Source organism: Sorex araneus, chromosome X (genome assembly GCF_027595985.1).
Source record: "Sorex araneus isolate mSorAra2 chromosome X, mSorAra2.pri, whole genome shotgun sequence".
Taxonomy (NCBI): domain Eukaryota; kingdom Metazoa; phylum Chordata; class Mammalia; order Eulipotyphla; family Soricidae; genus Sorex; species Sorex araneus.
Window position 1 is genome coordinate 105,498,528 of NC_073313.1, and position 19,979 is coordinate 105,518,506.

Genomic DNA, 19,979 nt, shown 5'->3' on the forward strand with positions numbered 1-19,979 from the left:
AAACAGCTTGAGGGTTGAAGGCAAACTTTCCTAATTTAAGGACTGAGGTACACAGGGCTGAATGACATCTGCTACCCCATGTAAAACAAAGCCAGATCCTCCAAATCCACTTCTGTTTGATAGCCACACCTAGATGCAGAAAGGGCTTTCTCCAATCAAAACCAAAAGCAGTTGTAAAATGTGAAAACAAAAACAAAACCCCATCAATATGTGAAGAAGAGCTGAACAGACACTTCATTAAAGAAGACATACATTGACTATAGGTATATGAAAAAGCATACTCTTTATTATTTATAATGGGGGAAATTTAAATCAAAGCAACAATAAGATATCACCTCACACCACTGAGATGTAAACACACTAAAAAAGAACAAAAATAACCAGTGATGGGGGGTAGAGAGAGAGTAAAATATTAAGGCACTTGCCCTGAAATTAGCTGAACTGGGTTTAAATCCCTGGCAGACCAAGTGGTCTCCTATGCATTTCCAGGATTGATTCCTGAGCACAAATCCAGAAGTTAGCACTTAGCACTGCTGAATGTGGCCCCCAAACAAAACAAAAGTTAACCAGTGTTGATGTGAATTTGTGTGTGGCAGGAACTTTCACTGCACTGTTACTGGGAATGTAGACTGGTTCAACCTCTTTGGAAAATAATTCATCATCATTATTCATCATCATCCCGTTGAACGTCAAATTTCTTGAGCGATCTCAGTAACGTCTCCATTCATCCTAGCCCTGAGATTTTAGAAGCCTCTCTTTACATGTCCTTTCCAATGGCACCACATTGGAGGTTCTTTCAGGGTCAAGGGAATGAGATCCATCATTGTTACTGTTTTTGGCATATAAATACGCCATGGGGAGTTTGTAAGGCTCTCCTATGTGTGCAGGAAACTCTCGGTAGATTGCCAGGTTCTACCAGAGGAAGAACTAGAGGTCTTCTGGGAGCTTGGTGTTATAGTCTCTGGATGTTGACCGTTGGTGGGATTACACGGCGCCGGGGGCAGTCCCTGGGTATGACCGCCTAGCTACTGGAAAGTGGGAAATCTGGGCGGAAGAGGCCCAGTCCCTATCTGAGCAGGCTTGGAGGTCTCAGCCCTGGGTCCCACACACCTGGGTTCCTCTGCTAGTTCCTTCATGCATGAGGCTCGTCCGAATGTGAGAGGGGCCTTGAGCATGGATGTGGCTAGGCTCCGGTGGTCTTTGGCCACAGGAGCTCTGCTCAGGGCGAGGAGGGGAGCTGAGGCCCAGCCCCTCCGAGGGGCTCTGGGGAAGCCAGCCAGGCGATGGGGCAAGAGACTGACTCTTGGAAAATAATATGGACATTAAAAAAACCTTAAGAATTGAACTTCCATCTGACTCAGCAATTTCATTCCTCAGCATCTACCCTAAAGACACAAACATACTTTGAAAAGACATTTGCACTCTTTTGTTCCTTGTAGAATTCTTAAAGATAGCCAAGATGTGGAAATTATCTGTATAGCTAAGAACAAATGATTGAACAAAAAGTGTGGTATGTATATATGTGTGTGTATATATATATATACACACATGGAATATTACTTAGATATAAGGAAAATGGAAATCATCCAATTTGTGCTATGTGGATGAAATTGGTGTGGTATCATGCTGAATGAAGTCACCCAGAAGGAGAGGAACATATACAGAATGATTTTTATAATATGAAGGATTTGAGGAAATATAGTATAGGAATAAAAGACAGTAAAAGACTATAGAATCAGAGATCAGTTTATAGAACTGGATTTACCAAGAGTAGGGATTTGGGGGGTACTTGGGAGGAAATCCTGAGACAATGGTGGAAGGATGTGGACATTATGGTGGTGCTGGCTAGTTGTATGCATGAAACCCTATCATTAAAAGTATTTCAAATCACAGTGATTCAGATTAAAAAGTTAAAAGCAGACAACCACATCCCATGACCACTGTCAAGTAAAATTATCCATCAATCCAGCCCTAAAGATTCATGTCTAAATCTTGAAAGAGATACAATTAAGTCGCTAAAATTCATGGATACTTCAATTTCCTGACTAAAATCTCTGGAGCTACCTCTGGAGTTGAGGTGGGCTCAGTCCCCACCCTGCTGAATCCCTGGCAGCCTCACTCACATCCCACAGCTGCCTCCATGCCAGAGGCCCAAATCTAAGTGTGTCACAACTAAATCTCTACAGAGCTATCAAACCAATAAAAATTCTAGGCAGGGGCTGAGAACTCTGCTCTTTTCAGAATGGTGGTGGGCAGCCTCCTTTTTCCTCCCATAATTCTGGAAGCCCCAGTAGCCACACCCGTATCCCACACTCTGGTCATGTAAACATAGGCCCAGTTCTACAGATCCTGGATTTTCTGGAGCAGGCAGATGCATATATTGTTATGCAACACCTCCAATTCCATAATACTTGCATTCCATTAGAAGCACACAAAATTTGATGGAAAAGAAACACTTAAGAAAAAATTCAATTAATAAAAACAATACAGAAGACTCAGCTAGCAACATGTTAGTAAATACTCAAAGACTTAATGACCTCATGGTGAGATATAACAATTTTCACAACTTGTTTTTTATTTAAGTTTTTTGATAATTAAATTAGCCATTTAGTTGTAACCAGTAACAAAATGAATCATTTTGTGCCTGCTAATGGGGCAGGCTTGGGGGATGGTTGGGAAAATGGTGGAGGGATGGTGACTCTGGTGGTGGGATTGATGTTGGAACACTGAATGAAGATAACAACTATATTATGAACAATGCTGTAAACGATACTTTTAAAATAAAGTTTTTTAGGCACTCAGAAGATCTTCCATTGCTTGCTGGGCTCATGTCCAGCAGCCCATTTTTAAACATTTGGTTGGAGTTGAGGCTTGATCATACTTGGTGTCACAGACACCAAGTGTTGTACTCGGGATCATTCCTGGTGGGGTTTGGGGGACCATATGGGGTACCCGGGCCAGGTGTGTGCAAGACAAGCAACACAGCTGCTAAACTATCTTTCTAGCCCATGGCTTTAACAACATGCTGTCAGAGCTCCAAGCACTTTCGACATGTTGTCTTCAGTTTGCTAATATTTTGTTGAGTATCCTTGCATTGTTTCACCAGGATTATTAATATGTAATTTATTTTCTAGAGATGTCACTGCCTGAGTTTGATGACAGAGTAATATTGAACTCATAGAAACTGTTAGGAATAGTTTTAATTTCTTCAGCTTTCCAGAGCAGTTTGAGAAAGAGTATTGGTTCTCTTTGAAAATTAGAAGGACAAGTTCCACGCAATCTCTGCCACCCAATTCAGGTACTGGCCTGGGTCGGGGCTCCTGCCTGGGGCTGTATTTTTGCCCGCTTCCCAGGAAAGCCGGTTTTCATCCTTGTTCTTCAGGAGAGACAGGAATTGAGGGACACTTTGCCACACCCAAAGCTGAATCTTTCCTTCCGTGCTCTCTGCCACCCAATACAGGTACCAGCCCAGGTTGGGGCTCCTGCCTGGGGATGTGGCTGCTAATGTGGCCACGAGTTTTTCTCTTCCTTCCATATTCCACAAGAACCAGAAGTTACCCTTTTAGCTAGAACTTTCACCAGGTTAGCTTAACCAACAGACACACATTAGCCAATATCTCACTAAGCCCACCTCAATTATTGCTGCATCATAAACAGAATAGTAGCAGTGAGTGTGAAGGGCTGAGCCACATAGGTCACAATGGTAAAGCAATGCAGATCCCCACCAAGCTTACTTGTTGAAGAGGCTAGCCCAGAAGACCCCAACAGCAATGAAGTGCTATACAACCTCTCTGACAAGGAGTTTAGAAAGGAGCTACTTAGGATGTTTAGGGAGCTAAAAGAAACAAAGCCACACAATATGCTTCCATAAAATTTAGGGGAAAGAGATTGTCTCAACGATCTCCTCAGACCACTATGCGCTGAAATTAGAAATAAATCACACACGAACAGAAAATGAAATAAAACACCTGAAAATTAAACAGCTCACTATTGGAAAATGGGTGGCTTTGAAAGGAAATCAAAGAGGAAATCAAAAGATTCCTGGAAACTATGACAATAAGGACACGAGTTACCAAAACCTATGGGACACAACAAAAGCTGTCTTAAGAGGAAAGTTCATAGCTCTACAAGCATTCCTCAGGAAGGAGGAGCGAGCCCACATAAGTAACCTAACGTCACAGCTTAAGAGCTCAGAGAACGACCAACAAAAGAAGCCCAATCTGAACAGGAGGAAGGAAATAATAAAACTCAGAGCATATACTTCAGGAAATAAAAGAGGGCACAAGGAAATGGAAAGACATCCCCTGCACATGGATTGGAAGAATTAATATTGTCAAAATGGCAGTACTCCCCAAAGAATTGTACAAATTCAATGCGATCCCTATAGGGATACCCTTGACATTCTTCAAAGAAATGGAGCAAGCGCTCCTGAAATTCATATGGAACAATAAGCCCCCATGAATAGCTAAAGCAATTCTTGGGAAAAAGAAAATGGGAGGAATCAACCTCCCCAACTTTAAACTCTACTACAAAGTGGTAGTAATTAAAACAGCATGGTACTGGAACAAATGCAGAGCTGCAGACCAATGGAACAGGGTTGAATACTCTGACACACACCCCCAAATATATGATCATCTAATCTTTGATAAGGGAGCAAGAAATGTGAAGTGGAGCAAGGAAAGCATATTTAACAAACTGTGCTGGCAAAACTCGATAGCTACATGCAAAAAAAATGGCTTAGACCTCCACCTATCACCATGTGCAAAAATCAGATCAAATTTTCTTAAAGACCCCAACATCAGACCAGAATCCCTCAGGTACATTGAAGGCAAGGTGGGCAAAACCCTCCACAACATTGAAGCCAATGGTATCTTCAAAGCTGACATGCCACTGGCCAAGCAGGTGAAAACAGAGATAAATAAGTGGGAATATCTCAAACTAAGAAGCTTCTGCACCTCAAAAGAAACAGTGAACAAAATACAAAGACAATCTACAGAATGGGAAAGGATATTTACACAGTACCCATCCGATAAAGGGTTGATATCAAGGATATACAATGCACTGGTTGAACTCCACAAGAAGAAAACTGCTGACCCAATCAAAAAATGGGGTGATGAAATGAACAGAAATTTCCCAAAGAAGAAATCCGAATGGCTGAGAGTCACATGAGAAAATGTTCAACATCACTAATCATCAGGGAGATGCAGATTAAAACAACAATGAGATATCATCTCACACCACAGAGACTGGACCACATCCAAAAGAACAAAAGCAACCGCTGTTGGCGTGGATGTGGGGAGAAAGGGACTATCCTTCACTACTGGTGGGAATGCCGACTGGTTCAGCCCTTTTGGAAAACAATATGGACGCTTCTCAAAAAGTTAGAAATTGAGCTCCCATTTGACCCAGCAATACCACTCCTGGGAATATATCCCAAAGAGGCAAAAAGGTATAGCAGAGATGACATCTGCATTTCTATGATCATTGCAGCACTGTTTACAATAGCCACAATCTGGAAAAAACAGAGTGCCCAAAAACTGATGACTGGTTAAAGAAACCCTGGTACATCTGCACAATGGAATACTACGAAGCTGTTAGAAAAGAAGAAGTCATGAAATTTACATATAAGTGGATCAACATGGAAAGTATCATGTTGAGTGAAATGAGTCAGAAAGATAGAGACAGACATAGAAAGATTGCACTCATATTTGGAATATAAAGTAGCTGAGAGGCACAAGCTTGCAATGATGTAATTTCTGGCAGATATTTCTCTGGACTTAGTTACTAAAATACTAAAATACAGAAATCCAAAACTGTGCGGCCGCTAGTGAGGCTTCTCAACCTCATATTTCTTCATTCTCAGCAATGAAAAAGAAATTATCAAATGCTTCCTTTTCAACAGGTTCGACTTTAAGGGGAAGAAACTCCAAACAATAATAGTGAGTTTTTTTTGAAATATTGAATGTAATCAAAGTAAAGTTAAAGTAAAGTGAAATTTATTAGTTACACAGGCGGGGTCTGTTGCTGGGGAGGTGGGAGGGAGGTATACTGTGATTCTTGGTGGTGGAATATGTGCACTGGTGAAGGGATGGGTGTTCAAGGATTGTATAACTGAAAGCTTTGCAACTTTCCACATGGTGATTCAATAAAAAAAATAAATTAAAAAAAAGAAAAAAACTCAGAGTAGAAATTAATGAGATGGAAATAAAAAAAATCCAAAAGATCAATGAAACCAAGAGCTGGTTCTTCGAGAAAATATACAAGATTGATAAACCTCCAGCAAGACTTACAAAAAATAGGGAGAGAAAACCCTAATAGACCAAATTAGAAATGAAAAGGGGGACATTACAACAGAAATTACAGAAATTCAAAGGATTCTCAGAGATCACTTTGAGAATTTTTATGCCATGAAACATGAAAATCTCGAGGAAATTGTTAAATTCCAAGACTCTTATAGCCTCCCAAGACTGAAGCAAGAAGACCTGGAATACCTGAACAGACCTATCACCATCAAAGAAATCGAAACTAAATATAATAAAAAGTCTCCCCAAGCACAAAAGTCCTGGCCCAGATAGATTTACTAGTGAATTCTTCCAAACCTTTAAAGAGGACATACTGTCAATCCTCTTTAAGCTTTTCCAGGAAATTGAAGTATCAAAAACACTTCCAAACAGTTTCAATGAAGCAAATATCACCCTGATACCCAAAACAGAGAAAGATACCACAAAGAAAGAGAATTACAGACCGATATCCCTGATGAACACAGATGCAGAGATCTTCAACAAAATATTAGCAAATAGAACCCAACGACACATCAAAAAGATCATACACCATGACCAAGTAGGATTCATCCCAGGGATGCAAGGATGGTTTAACATTCGCAAGTCAATCAACATAATTCATCATGTTAATAAAAAAATAAAAACCATATGATCATATCAATAGATGCAGAGAAAGCATTTGACAAGAATAAGTACCTGTTTATGATGAAAACTCTCAGCAGAATGGGCATCGAAGGAACTTTCCTCAATATAGTCAAAACCATCTACCCAAAGCCCACAGCAAGTATCATTCTCAATGGGGAAAAACTGAAAGCCTTCCCTCTAAGATCGGGCAAAAGGCCCGGTTGCCCGCTTTCGCAACTCCTATTCAATATAGTACTGGAAGTCCTGGTCATAGCAGTTAGACAAGAAAATGATATCAAGGGCATACACATAGGAAAGGAAGAGGTTGAGTTATCACTATTTGCAGATGATATGGTACTATACTTGGAAATCCCTAAAGACTATACAGAAAAGCTCTTAGAAACAATAAGTCAATATAGTAACGTGGCAGGCTACAAAATCAACACCCAAAACTCCATGGCTTCTTATATACAAATAATGAAAGAGAAGAAAGAGACATTAAAAAAAATCCCGTTCACAATAGTACCTCAGAAGATCAAGTACAGCTTAACCAAAGAGGTGAAGGACCTATACAAGGAAAATTATAAAACACTACTTCAAGAAATAAAGGAGGACACTAGGAAATGGAGACACATCCCCTGCTCATGGATAGGGAGAGTTAACATTATCAAAATGGCAATACTGCCCAAAGCACTATACAAATTTAATGCAATCCCTATCAGCATACCCATGACACTTTTCAAAGAAACAGACAAAACACTCCTGAAATTTATATGGAACAATAACCCCCTACGAATAACTAAAGAAATCCTTGGGAAAAAGAAGATGGGTGGTGTCACCGTCCCCAACTTCAAACTCTACTACAAAGCTGTAGTAATTAAAACAGCATAGTATTGGGATAAAAATAGACCTGCAGACCAATGGAACAGAGCTGAAGATCCTTTCACAGACACCCAAATATATGGCCACTTAATCTTTGACAAAGTAGCAAGAAATGCAAAGTGGAACAAGGAAAACCTCTTCAACAAGTGGTGCTGGGAAAACTGTATATCTACCTGAAAAAAAATGAACTCTGACATCTGTCTAATGCCAGGCACAAAAGTCAGATCAAAGTGTGTTGAAGACCTCAATATCAGACATGAATCTATAAGGTTCATAGAAGAGAATATAGGCAGAACTCTCCATGACATTGAAGCCAAAAGCATCTTTAAGGACAAAATAGCACTGACCATGCAAGCAGAAGCAAACAAAAACAAATGGGACTACATCAAACTAAGAAGCTTCTGCAGTTCAAAAGAAACAGTGACCAAAATACATAAAGAGTCCACAGAATGGGAAATAATATTTACCCAATAACCATCTGATAAGGGATTAATATCCAGAATACACAAGACACTTGTAGAATTGTGTAAGAAAAAAAACCTCCAACCCCATCAAAAATGGGGAGAAGAAATGAACAGAAGTTTCCTCAAAAAAGAAATACAAATGGCCCAAAGGCTCATGAAAAAATGCTCCACATCGCTAGTCATGAGAGAGATGCAAATCAAAACAACAATGAGATATCATCTCACACCGCAGAGACTGGCACACATTCAAAAGAACAAAAGCGGGCTGGAGTGATAGCACAGCGGGTAGGGCATTTGCCTTGCACGCGACCGACCCGGGTTCAAATTCCAGCATCCCATATGGTCCTCTGAGCAACGCCAGGAGTAAGTCCTGAGTGCATGAGCCAGGAATGACCCCTGTGCATTGCCGAGTGTGACCCAAAAAGCAAACAAACAAAGAACAAAAGCTACTCGTGCTGGCATGGATGTGGGGAAAAAGGGACGCTTCTTCACTGTTGGTGGGAATGCTAACTGGTCCAGCCTTTCTGGAAAACAATATGGACAGTACTTCAAAAACTAGAAATTGAGCTTCCATATGACCCGCAATACCACTTCTGGGATATATTCCAAAGATGCAAAAGAGTACAGTAGAAATGACATCTGCACCTATATATTCATTGCAGCACTGCTCAACAATAGCCAAAATATGGAAACAACCAGATTGCCCTAAAACAGATGACTGGTTAAAGAAACTTTGGTACGTCTCCACAATGGAATACTATGCAGCTGTTAGGAGATATGAAGTCATGAAATTTGCTTATAAATGGATAAACATAGAGAGCATCATGCTAAGTGAAATGAGTCAGAAAGAGCGGGGCAGACATAGAGGGACTGCACTCATTTGTGGAGTGTAGGGTAGCATCACATGAGGGTGACACCCCAAGACTGTAGACACAAGGGCCAGGGGGATTGCCCCATAGCTGGAAGACTGCTTCATGAGTGGAGGGGAGAAGGCAAATGGAATAGAGAAGGGATCACTAAGAAAATCATGGCTAGAGGAACCACTTGGGATGGGAGATGCATGCCGAAAGTAGATAATGGACCAAACATGTTGACCTCTCAGTGTCTGTGTTGCAAGCTATAATGCCCAAAAGTTGAGAGAGAGTATCGGAAATATTGTCTGCAGTAGAGGCAGGGGGAGGGTGGGAAAGGGGGGGTGTACCGGGGACATTGGTGGTGGGGAATGTGCACTGGTGGAAGGATGGGTGTTTGATCATGTGGGATTGTAACCCAAACATGAAAGCTTGTACCTATCTCACGGTGATTAAATAAAATAAAAAAAATAAAATTCTGTCACTGTCAAAAATAATAAAATTAGAAGAACTTATTAGTGAACCCATTTGAACTTGAGCTTTTGTTTTTGAAGAGACTTTTGATAATTATTTCAATGTCCTTTTTAATTAGTTTGTTCAGATTTTTCAGTTCCTCCAAATTCAGTCTCAAGATTTTATATGATTCTGAAAATTCATATATTTCTTTTATGTTCTTCAATTTAGTGGTATAAAGTTGTTCAAAGGCATTTGAGAAAACAGAGAAGCAGGAAGGTAACTAATCTTTTTCCCTACCCTTTATCCCTAAAAAAACTAACCTTTTCCCCTACTGTTCATCTGCCCTAAAAAAGGCCATAGCTCCTTTATATACCCAGATGAAAGTATCATTCACTCCAAATATAAAGGGGACACCAAGAAATCACACCGAGTGCAGTTAGGACAGAGAAGAGACCACTAAGAAAATGACAGTTGGAAATGTTCACTATGAACAAGAAGTAGGAGCTGAAAGGAGAGAAAGTCATAGGCATAAAACCCTTTTAGTAACAGTATTGCAAACCGCAGTGCCTAATAGATGAAAGAACGAACGAGAGAGAAGTGAGAGTGAGCATGCATTAATTAATACTAATAGGAGGAAGAGATAGGGACAGAGAGAGAGAGGAAAATATTTTGTCATAGAGGCAGGCAGCAGGGAGGGAGTGGGAGAGAAACTGGGCACATTAATGGTGGGAAATGTACACTGGTGAAAGGATGTCTGTTGGAACATTATATGACTGAAACTCAATAATGAAGAACTTTGCGAGTGTGTGTATCTCTTGGTGATTCAATAAATAAAATAAGAAGAACCCCTCAAGCCCCTTCATAACTTTCTCTTAATTTGCTACACTTCTTTTATAATGACTCACCATGAGATACAGCTACAAAACTTTCATATTTGAGTTTCAGTCATACAGTTATCATTGCAGCACTGTTCACAATAGCCAGAATCTGGAAAAAACCCTAGTGCCCAAGAACAGACAACTGGTTAAAGAAATTTTGGTACATCATTACATTTCTTGATCTATCATATTTCTACCCGATTGTCCACTCCTCTTTTTGAGTCACGCCTGGCTTTATTTAGGGCAAAGTCCTGGTGCTACACTGGTGGGATTTGGGAGTCATATGAGGTGCCAGGAATCAAACATGGGCCAGGTGTGTGCAAGACAATTAACTCAGCTGCTTACACTATCTTTCTGTCCCTCTGACTGTCTACTCTTCATTAAATCTACTATTAGAAAAGCATAGCTCTAATAATTTTTGCAGGTCTTCATTTCACTATATCAGCTCCAAAGTCATCTAAGACTTATGCTAAATACATTTTTATGTTTTCTCCTGTTTCCGAGTATCTGTCAGCTCAATTTTTAGATTCAGGCAGGGTCTGAGGGTTGAGGAAAACATTTTTCTTCCCTCCAAGGGTTAATAATGGACTTGGTATTTAAGCTATCCATTTGCACCTTCCTACTAATTTACAATGAAAGGCCTTGTAGGCCTCTAGCTCTAAATACATCTAGTTCTTTATAAAGCCTCTTTCTCTTTTAAGAGAACCACATAATTGAGTCTCTTAATCAATCTACCTCCATTTCATTCGAGTCTTTAAAATGTTCAATAGACTATTATCAAAAACCTTTCTTTATAGATGTAGAATATATTAGGATCTGCATTTTATAAATACTCTGGTACATTTTCTCAGTAGCTATTTAATAAGATAATTAAAAAATGAGTGAGTCACTGAAGCCAAAATTTATTAAATCCAGAAACACCGACAAAACTACAACCATTATAAATGATAGATATTAGGTTCAGGAGAATGAAGTTGTTCCACCTCCTGACCTATGACCAGAGCACTAAACTAAGGGAATAAAGCTATAGGAAAAGATAAATAGAATTCACCTGTTGAGGTTTTCAAATAAATGCCCCTTAGGGCACTTCTTATAGCAGTGAGTCTCAGTTTTAGTTGTGCATTGAACCCATCCACATTCTCCCCTAGCGTTTGATTCAATTGATTTAAAGTTGCATCTAGGCACTGCTGTTAAAATGAATTCCAGAGAATGTCCTCTTTCAACCTTTATGAAAACAATACGGACATATATGAAACAATAGGAATAGCACTCCCCTGAAACCCAGTGATACAAATTTTTGGCATCTACTCCCAAAGCACAAAAATGTTAATTTAAAAGGATATATCCATAGTTGCCACACTTAGGAAGAAAGCAAAGCTATGAAAAGAAACCAAATGCCCAACTACGCATGAATGGATCAAGAAATTATGGTTTAAATACAAAATATACCTCTAAGGAAGAACAAAATCATTCAATTTTCCATGACATCATGCTGAATGAAGTTAGAAGGAAAGGGATAGATATATAGAATGATATCATTCATATGTGAGACTTAAAGATACACAGCAAGGTACCAACAAAATTTCCACAGAACTGAATTCAGGGAGTGTGGGGGATTGGAAAGGAAGAGGCTTGAGGACCTTTGGAGGAAGTTGGTGGGTAGACTGGTGATGTTGGAATGGCGTTGGAATTATGTGCATGGACATAATGGACATAATGGACATATGGACATAATGGAATTATGTGCATGGACATCATGAACAGTATTGCAAATTACAGTACCCAAATCAATAAATATTAATTAAATTTTTTTCAGAACATTTTGATATGCAATCACAATTGAGAACCATTATTCTTAGTTTATAGTTTATTTGAAGTTTCTATTCATCTGATGCATTAAGAATAGTAAGGAATAAGAAAAATATAATTGGGGCCAGCAATGCTGCTAGGGGCCCCATCATTTGGCAGATAACAACTTTGCATATGTTAAAAAGTAAATCCCAGGCTTTAGTGGATATCAGCATTCACCTGTGAATTTAAAAAAAATACACATTTGGGGCCCAGGGCAATGTCTCAAAGGGTTGGAAAATATGCATTGCAAAAGACCTGACTTCTATCACTGACTTCTTATGGTCCCCTAAGCACTACCATGTGTGGCCTCAAAACCATAACAATTTTGGTATCTATCCTTGTACTTCACAGGTAGAAAATTTTGGAGTTGGTTCCAGAAAACTACTATTTTATGTACTGCCTAAATAACTTAATTTTCCCCGTCTATCTGTTATATTCAGAAGGATTATTTATTTCCTTATTTCGTCAAGACAATTTACAGAAGTTCCCTCCCAAATTATTTACCGATTTATGCTTATTTTATTTTGTTTAAAAATTATGTCTTCTAAAAAATTTATTAGAACACCATGATTTATAAAGTTATTTATATTTGGGTTTTAGGCATTCAGTGTTCCAGTACTGATCCCATCACCAATGTCCACTTCCCTCCACCAGTGTTCCCACGTTTCATCTCTTACCCAACCAGTCTGCCATCTTGACAGGAACCTTCTCATGTTTGGTTATTAAAGTTTGGGTCTCATTATTTAAACGTTGTTGATTTTGTGGTCTGAATATTTAATTCTATCATTCCTTGACAATGGTCAGGTCCTTGAATCTCTTGACTCTTGCCTCCTGCTGCTTCTTATCTGTCTCTTCTCCCCCACTCCACACCTACTTGATTTCTTTCCTTCTCCCTATACTATGAGACCCAGGGTGACTTAGTCGTCCCCCTTTTAAAGCATTATCTGGTTCAACCCCTATAAAAAACAAAACTATATATTTTATCAACATTATAGCCTATACCTCATTGACTGTGTATACCACAGTATAACTATCACCAAATATGTGAGACCATTACTAAGCAGTCTGTCAGTTGCTCTTAAAGGGAAGAGGATCTTTTGAGAACTACTGTATAAGTGTGATGATGCAGAGCTATGGTTCTCAAATCTGGATATTTAGAGCTCCAGATATCATCACCAGAAAGTCTAATTGGTTTTATGTGGATCCTAAAACAACAACTATGACAATAACATTGGGTCAGTGGGCTGGAGAGATAGAACAGTGGTTAGGAGTAACCTTGCTCAAAGCAGATCCTGATTCAATCCCTGGCATTATATATGGTTCCCCCAAGCATCACCAACAGTAATCCCTGAGCACTTCAGACTGTGGCTACAAAACATTGCCATCAACAAGAATAAATTGGGTCAGAGAGATAGTATAAGGATAAAGTATGTGCTTTCCATGTGGCAAATACAGTTTAATCAAAGTGGCACCACATATGGTGCACCACTAAGCACCAGCAGTAATGACCACTGATTGCAGAGCAAAGAGTAGCCCTATATAGTACTGCCAGGTGTAACCTCAACCCTCCCAACACCAAAAAAAGAAAATCTTTTCCAGAATTTTTGTGCGCAATCCAGTTTAAAAATACCGGGTTGCTCAAAGTGGAGTGGTGGGAAAATAGTAACACATTTGCTGACAGTTTTTATTTACTGACACTTTGTAATTTCAGGTTCATGGTGGACATTGGTAATTAATTCTGGCAATCTCACCTTGTCTATAATATTTTTATTATATTGTTCTAGGAAGTCAATCCCAAGCAAAAAGTAGGTATGCAACTACTATCTGCCATCTTTAACTTAGATCGTGCAAAAATCTAATAATTTCTAGAGACACTTTACTGTATTTAATTTTTAGTTCTATCATGTAAGTTTCCTGACAGTCAGCTTCCAGGCCATATCTAAAGCATGGGAATTGGAAACCAGAAGTGAGTGTAATAAGTAGGTCTACTGTCTTAACTACCTATATTAGTCAGTGAAACACTTTCTTTTTTATTGATTAGGATGTTTAGGGATTTCTCAGGGATCAATCCTGGTGGATTTGGGGGACCATAGTGTAGTTCCAGGGATGGAACTTGGGTAGGCTATGTGCAAGTCAAGTGCTTTCCTGCGGTATTATTGTTTGGGCCCTGAAGCATTCTTTACTCTCTTCTTTAAAAAATTATTCTAACATTTTTTAAAAGCTGAAGGAAAATATTTTTCTTTTCCCTCTAGAGTCTGACTTACCCTCTCATTGGGACCTGGGGAACTGAAAACAGTCCACATTTAAAAGCACACACGCTATTATGGTGTTGGAATTATGTGCATGAGAAACAATTATGAATAGTATTGTTAACCAAAGCATATCAATAAAAAAATAAAAGCGCTCAGATAGAATTTTCCTGGGGATACCTTAAAGGGAGGCAGTATCAAACCAGTTGGATAAGTGTTTGATGCCAAGAGATTAGGGTTCCTCATTGGAACATGTTTTTCAAGCAAGAGTACAAACCTGATCTAGATACTGATCCAACGGTTTCTGATTCCTGCTTGTTTTCAGGCCATCAGTATAGAATATGGCATTAATTTCAGTTCACTGTCCCTGAGTTGATGGGATGGAGAGTAGCTGGTACATTCCTTCAGGACTGGGCTTGGGCCTGATAATGAAGCAAAAGTTTTTGTTGTTTGTTTGTTTGTTTTGTTTTGTTTCTGGGGCACATCCAGCTGTAATCATTATTACCCCTGGCTTAGTCTCATGGACCACTCCTCGAAGGGCTCAGGGGACCATATGAGGTGATGTGGATTGAACTTGGCTCAGCCACATGCAAGGCAGCACCCTACCTGCCATACTAATAGTGAAGCACTTTCAATCTCAGAATCCACTGCAAGTGAGAATCCTACGAAGAGCAATTAATCTAGTAAAACTGAACTAATTTGGCTTCTGTACAAAACTCCAACTGTAAAGTGAATTAATTCCATATTTACTCCAAGTCCCTGGTGGGGGTCCTTGTTTGCACACACCGATCTATTTTACACAAACATTCTACCTATTGATGATTGTCTTATCATGGGATTCAGACCCTGCACACTGTACCTTTGTCTCAAGTTATGGTATGCAGGAGGGTCCTTGAGCTTCAGAATCAAACTCCTCTCTTATTGGGCTGCTTCCTGCTTTGGAGAAAAAGGGCTAAGTGGGTCAGAAGTTTGAACAGTTTCTTCTGAAGCTGATAACTAATGTGATATGTGAGTTGGACAGAAAAAAACACTTTTTATATTCTGAAACAGGCCTCCTCTTACCCCCTTCTGTTGTTTCAACAAATTCAGAACAAAGAACTTCAGGATGACAGTTTTATTCACTTTGGTAACCTGCAGTAAAAGCACTTTGAAAGGGAAAAAATATAATTCTGATTAAGACTGAGTAAGGAATATATATTGAGCATTCCAAGGATCCAGACATCTGCAAATAAGGATATCTCTAGAAAAAAGGAAAAGAGAGGAACTTTGGAGTCAGAACATGGCAGATTTATTAGCATGGTGAATTTATTAGTTGGGTGAGTCCGGGCAAAATACTTACTTTCTCAGCCTAGCCTCAGTTCACTGGCCTAAAATATGAGAAGGAATGATTTGTAATAGTATTACCATTATAGGCTAGTGAAAAATACTAAGCCAATGACAGCTTTCTATAAAGTAGCACTGTCGTCCCGTTGTTCATTGATTTGCTCGAGCAGGCACCACTAACGTCTCCGTTGTGAGACTTGTTGTTACTGTTTTTGGCATATTGTATACACCACAGGTAGCTTGCCAGGCTCTGCCGAGTGGGCGAGATACTCTCGGTAGCTTGCCGTGCTCTCCTAGAGGAACGAAGGAATCAAACCCTGGTTGGCCGTCTCAAAGGAAAATGCCCTACCCACTGTGCTATTGCTTCAGTATCCTAGAATTATTGGTTTCTGTAAGCAACAATAAAATGAATGTCTACTATTACTAATTTGAATGGGTTGCTGGATATCCAATTTAATATCCTTATATGTGGAGCTGGAGAGACAGAATGGGATCGGGTGCTTGCTCTACATGCAACTGACCCCTTATTGATACCTGGCACTACATATGGTTACATGATATTTACCAGGAGTGAATTCTGGCTCTCAAACCAAAACAATAACCACACCCCTCAAATTCTTATGTGTCTTTGTCAAGGGATGGTTCCCTAAACAATCAGTACAAAATGCCTTGGAGAAGCTGGCTGCAGTACAGATTCCTAGGCAAAATTTTTGACCTGAAGAATCAAATCTGGTTTGTAATTAAGACATTTTACAAAAAACTTATATAACTAATGTAAGTGGATCAAGTATAGCTGGCTTTTTTCATTAATACATTATCAATGTATCTGATGAATTTTGTGTGCATGCACTTGAGGCAAACAACAATACAGACTTTCTAAGTGGCATTAACCAAAGACATTTTGATGAACACAAAAGTAATGAAGCTATTTTCAGGATTCAGGGTTGAGGGGAAACACAGGGATCTTTCTCTGCCTTTATTTGCTTCTCTATTTTTAAGTGCCATAAGAATTAACAGATATGTTTTTACTGAATGTACATAGATGTAACGGTTTTTTAATATTTTGCATATACAACAAACCAGGCATTGGTTATATAGCACCAGCCAATAAGATAGATACCTTTTTTGCCTTTTTAAAACTTAATCTTAGTTGGAAGATATAGATAGTGGCTTTACATATGAAACTAAAATATCAAAATTATTGGGATTGGAGAGACAATACAGTATTTCTCTTATACACAGCTGACTGGCCTCCCATATGGTCCCACAAGCATCAGCAGGAATAATTAATGAGTGCAGGGCCATGAGTGACCCCCGAGCATTTCCATTTGTGGACCCCCTCAGAAAACCCAAATATTATAATTTGTCCATCTCCTCTCTCTTTTTAACAAATAAAGATGGAGGGAAGACAGAAAATTTTTTTAATTCAAGTCAATAAGTGCTACACAGGAGAGAGAGAGGAGAGAGAGTTAGAGGAGAGAGTTAGAGGAGAGAAAGGAAACAGAGAGAAAGGAGAGAGAGGAGTGGAGAGAGAGAGGAAAGAGGAGAGAGAGAGAGGAGAAAGAGCAGGTTTCTTTCAGTATTAAGGAAGCACAGACAGGATTACATTTATTCAATTATCAGCCAATTAAATCTTTCTCTTGGTCATAAAATTTCCCAGGAAAGGAAACGGACAGTGAATTAACTTTCCCTCATGCCAGTCACTTATCCTGATTATCTGCTACCCCTGGTGTGGGTTTGGGATTCCTTATTCCCAAACTCTGAATTCGCCTTCCTTCAGGAGGAAGATTTCAACAGCAGCCCTGTGAGAAGGATCATGTAAGGACTAGAAGTCAAGGAATTTCCATTCTTCTTCCTCATCTCAGCCATGACAAGACTCACCTCGGTTCTGTATGTCTAGACTTACAAAGTTCTATAGCTTATGTAGCCTCTACATACCTAGGTCATAGGATCACCTGGCATGGTCTGCTCATGAAGTGGCCATTGGCTGGATGCATGCTGCTGGCTGAGGAGTGTGCCATGGCCTCCCACATCTGTACACGGCACACCTACAGCTAGAGTATGTCCCATGTAGTGGGCTAAAGAAAGATGTCTGTGTCCTGATGTCTGGAAGCTGTAAGCAGATTACCTTACATAGAAAAAAAGAACTTTGCTGGTGTGATTAAATATACAACCTTAGGATGGGGCAATTATCTGACTGAACCTTAATGGAATGACCAGAATCAAGAATGAGAATCACAGTGAAAACTGAAACATCTGAAGCACAGGCCAAAGTGAGTTGATTTTCGGAAGTGAGCTGCAAGCCAAGGGACGCAGGAACCCTCTAGAAACTGGCCCTTCAGGGTGATGGGATTAGAGAAATGGCCTGTGAGCCTCAGTGAAGAACAGAGGCCTGTGGAATCCTTGATTTTAACCAATGAGAACCATGTCGGGCTCCAGACTTCCAGGATGGCTTTATGCCACTAAATTTGTGACAGCAACAACAAGAAATGAATGTATTCTACAGCTACATGCAAAAAATGGGCTCAGATCTCCACCTATCACCATGTACAAAAGTCAGATCAAAATGAATTAAAGAACTCAACATCAGATCAGAATCCATAAGATACATTGAAGACAAGGTCAGCAAAACCCTCCATGACATTGAAGCCAACGGTATCTTCAAATATGACACGCCACTGGACAAGCAAGTGAAGACAGATACAAATAAATGGGACTATCTTAAGCTAAGAAGCTTCTGTACCTCAAAAGAAACAGTGACCAAAGTACAAAGACATTCTACAGAATGGGAAAGGATACTCACCCAATACCCATCCGATATCAAGGATAAACAAGGCACTGATTGAACTCCACAAGAAGAAAACTGCCAACCCGATCAAAAAATGGGGTGATGAAATGAACAGAAACTTTCTCAAAGAAGAAATCCGAATGGCTCAGAGGCACATGAGAAAATGCTCTACATCACTAAGCATCAGGGAGATGTAGATCAAAACAACAATGAAATATCATCTCACACCACAGAGACTGGACCACATCCAAAAGAACAAAAGCAACCACTGTTGGCGTGGATGTGGGGAGAAAGGGACTACCCTTCACTGCTAGTGGGAATGCCAACTGGTTCAGCCCTTTTGGAAAACAATATGGACGCTTCTCAAAAAGTTAGAAATTGAGCTCCCATTTGACCCAGCAATACCACTCCTGGGAATATATCCCAAAGAGGAAAAAAGGTATAGCAGAGATGACATCTGCACTTGTATGTTCATTGCAGCACTGTTTACAGTAGCCAAAATCTGGAAAAAACCAGAGTGCCCAAAAAAAGATGACTGGTTAAAGAAACTTCAGTACATCTACACAATGGAATACTACAAAGCTGTTAGAAAAGATGAAGTCATGAAATTTGCATATAAGTGGATCAACATGGAAAGTATCATGTTAAATGAAATGACTCAGAAAGAGAGAGACATGTAGAATGATTGCACTCATCTGTGGAATATAAAGTAGCAGAATGGGGGACTAAGACCCAAGAGTAGTAGAGATAAGAACCAGGAGACCTGCTCCACAGCTTGGAAACTGGCCTCATATGCTGGGGGAAAAGGCAGCTGAGATAGAGAAGGAAACACCTAGTAGAGAATGTTGGCAGGACCCACTTGGGTTGAAAGCTGCGTGCCAAAAGTAGACTATAGACCGAACATGATGGTCACTCAATACCTTATTGCAAACTACAACATCCAACAGGAGAGAACAAAAGGGAATGCCCTGCTGCAGAATCAGGGTGGGGTGGTGGGGGTTTTGGTGGGGGTGGTGGGAGGGATGCTTGGAACATTGGTGGAGGAGAATAGGCACTGGTGGAGGGATGTAAATGAAATGCAAACATGAAAGTTCATAAGTTTGTAACTGTGCCTCACAGTGAGTCACTAATAAAAATTTTAAAAAGAAAAAAAAGAAGTGCTACACATATATGCATGAAAACAAGGAATTATGGGTCTGAGTGTGATTACTGTTAAGGGAGACCTATGAAAGGGATTATTATGGGATACTGTTAAGGGATCCCTATGAAATTAGGGATTATTTTCATAGAAAGTATAGGTGAAGTGAGGAAAGAAGTGAATAGGACTGGGGA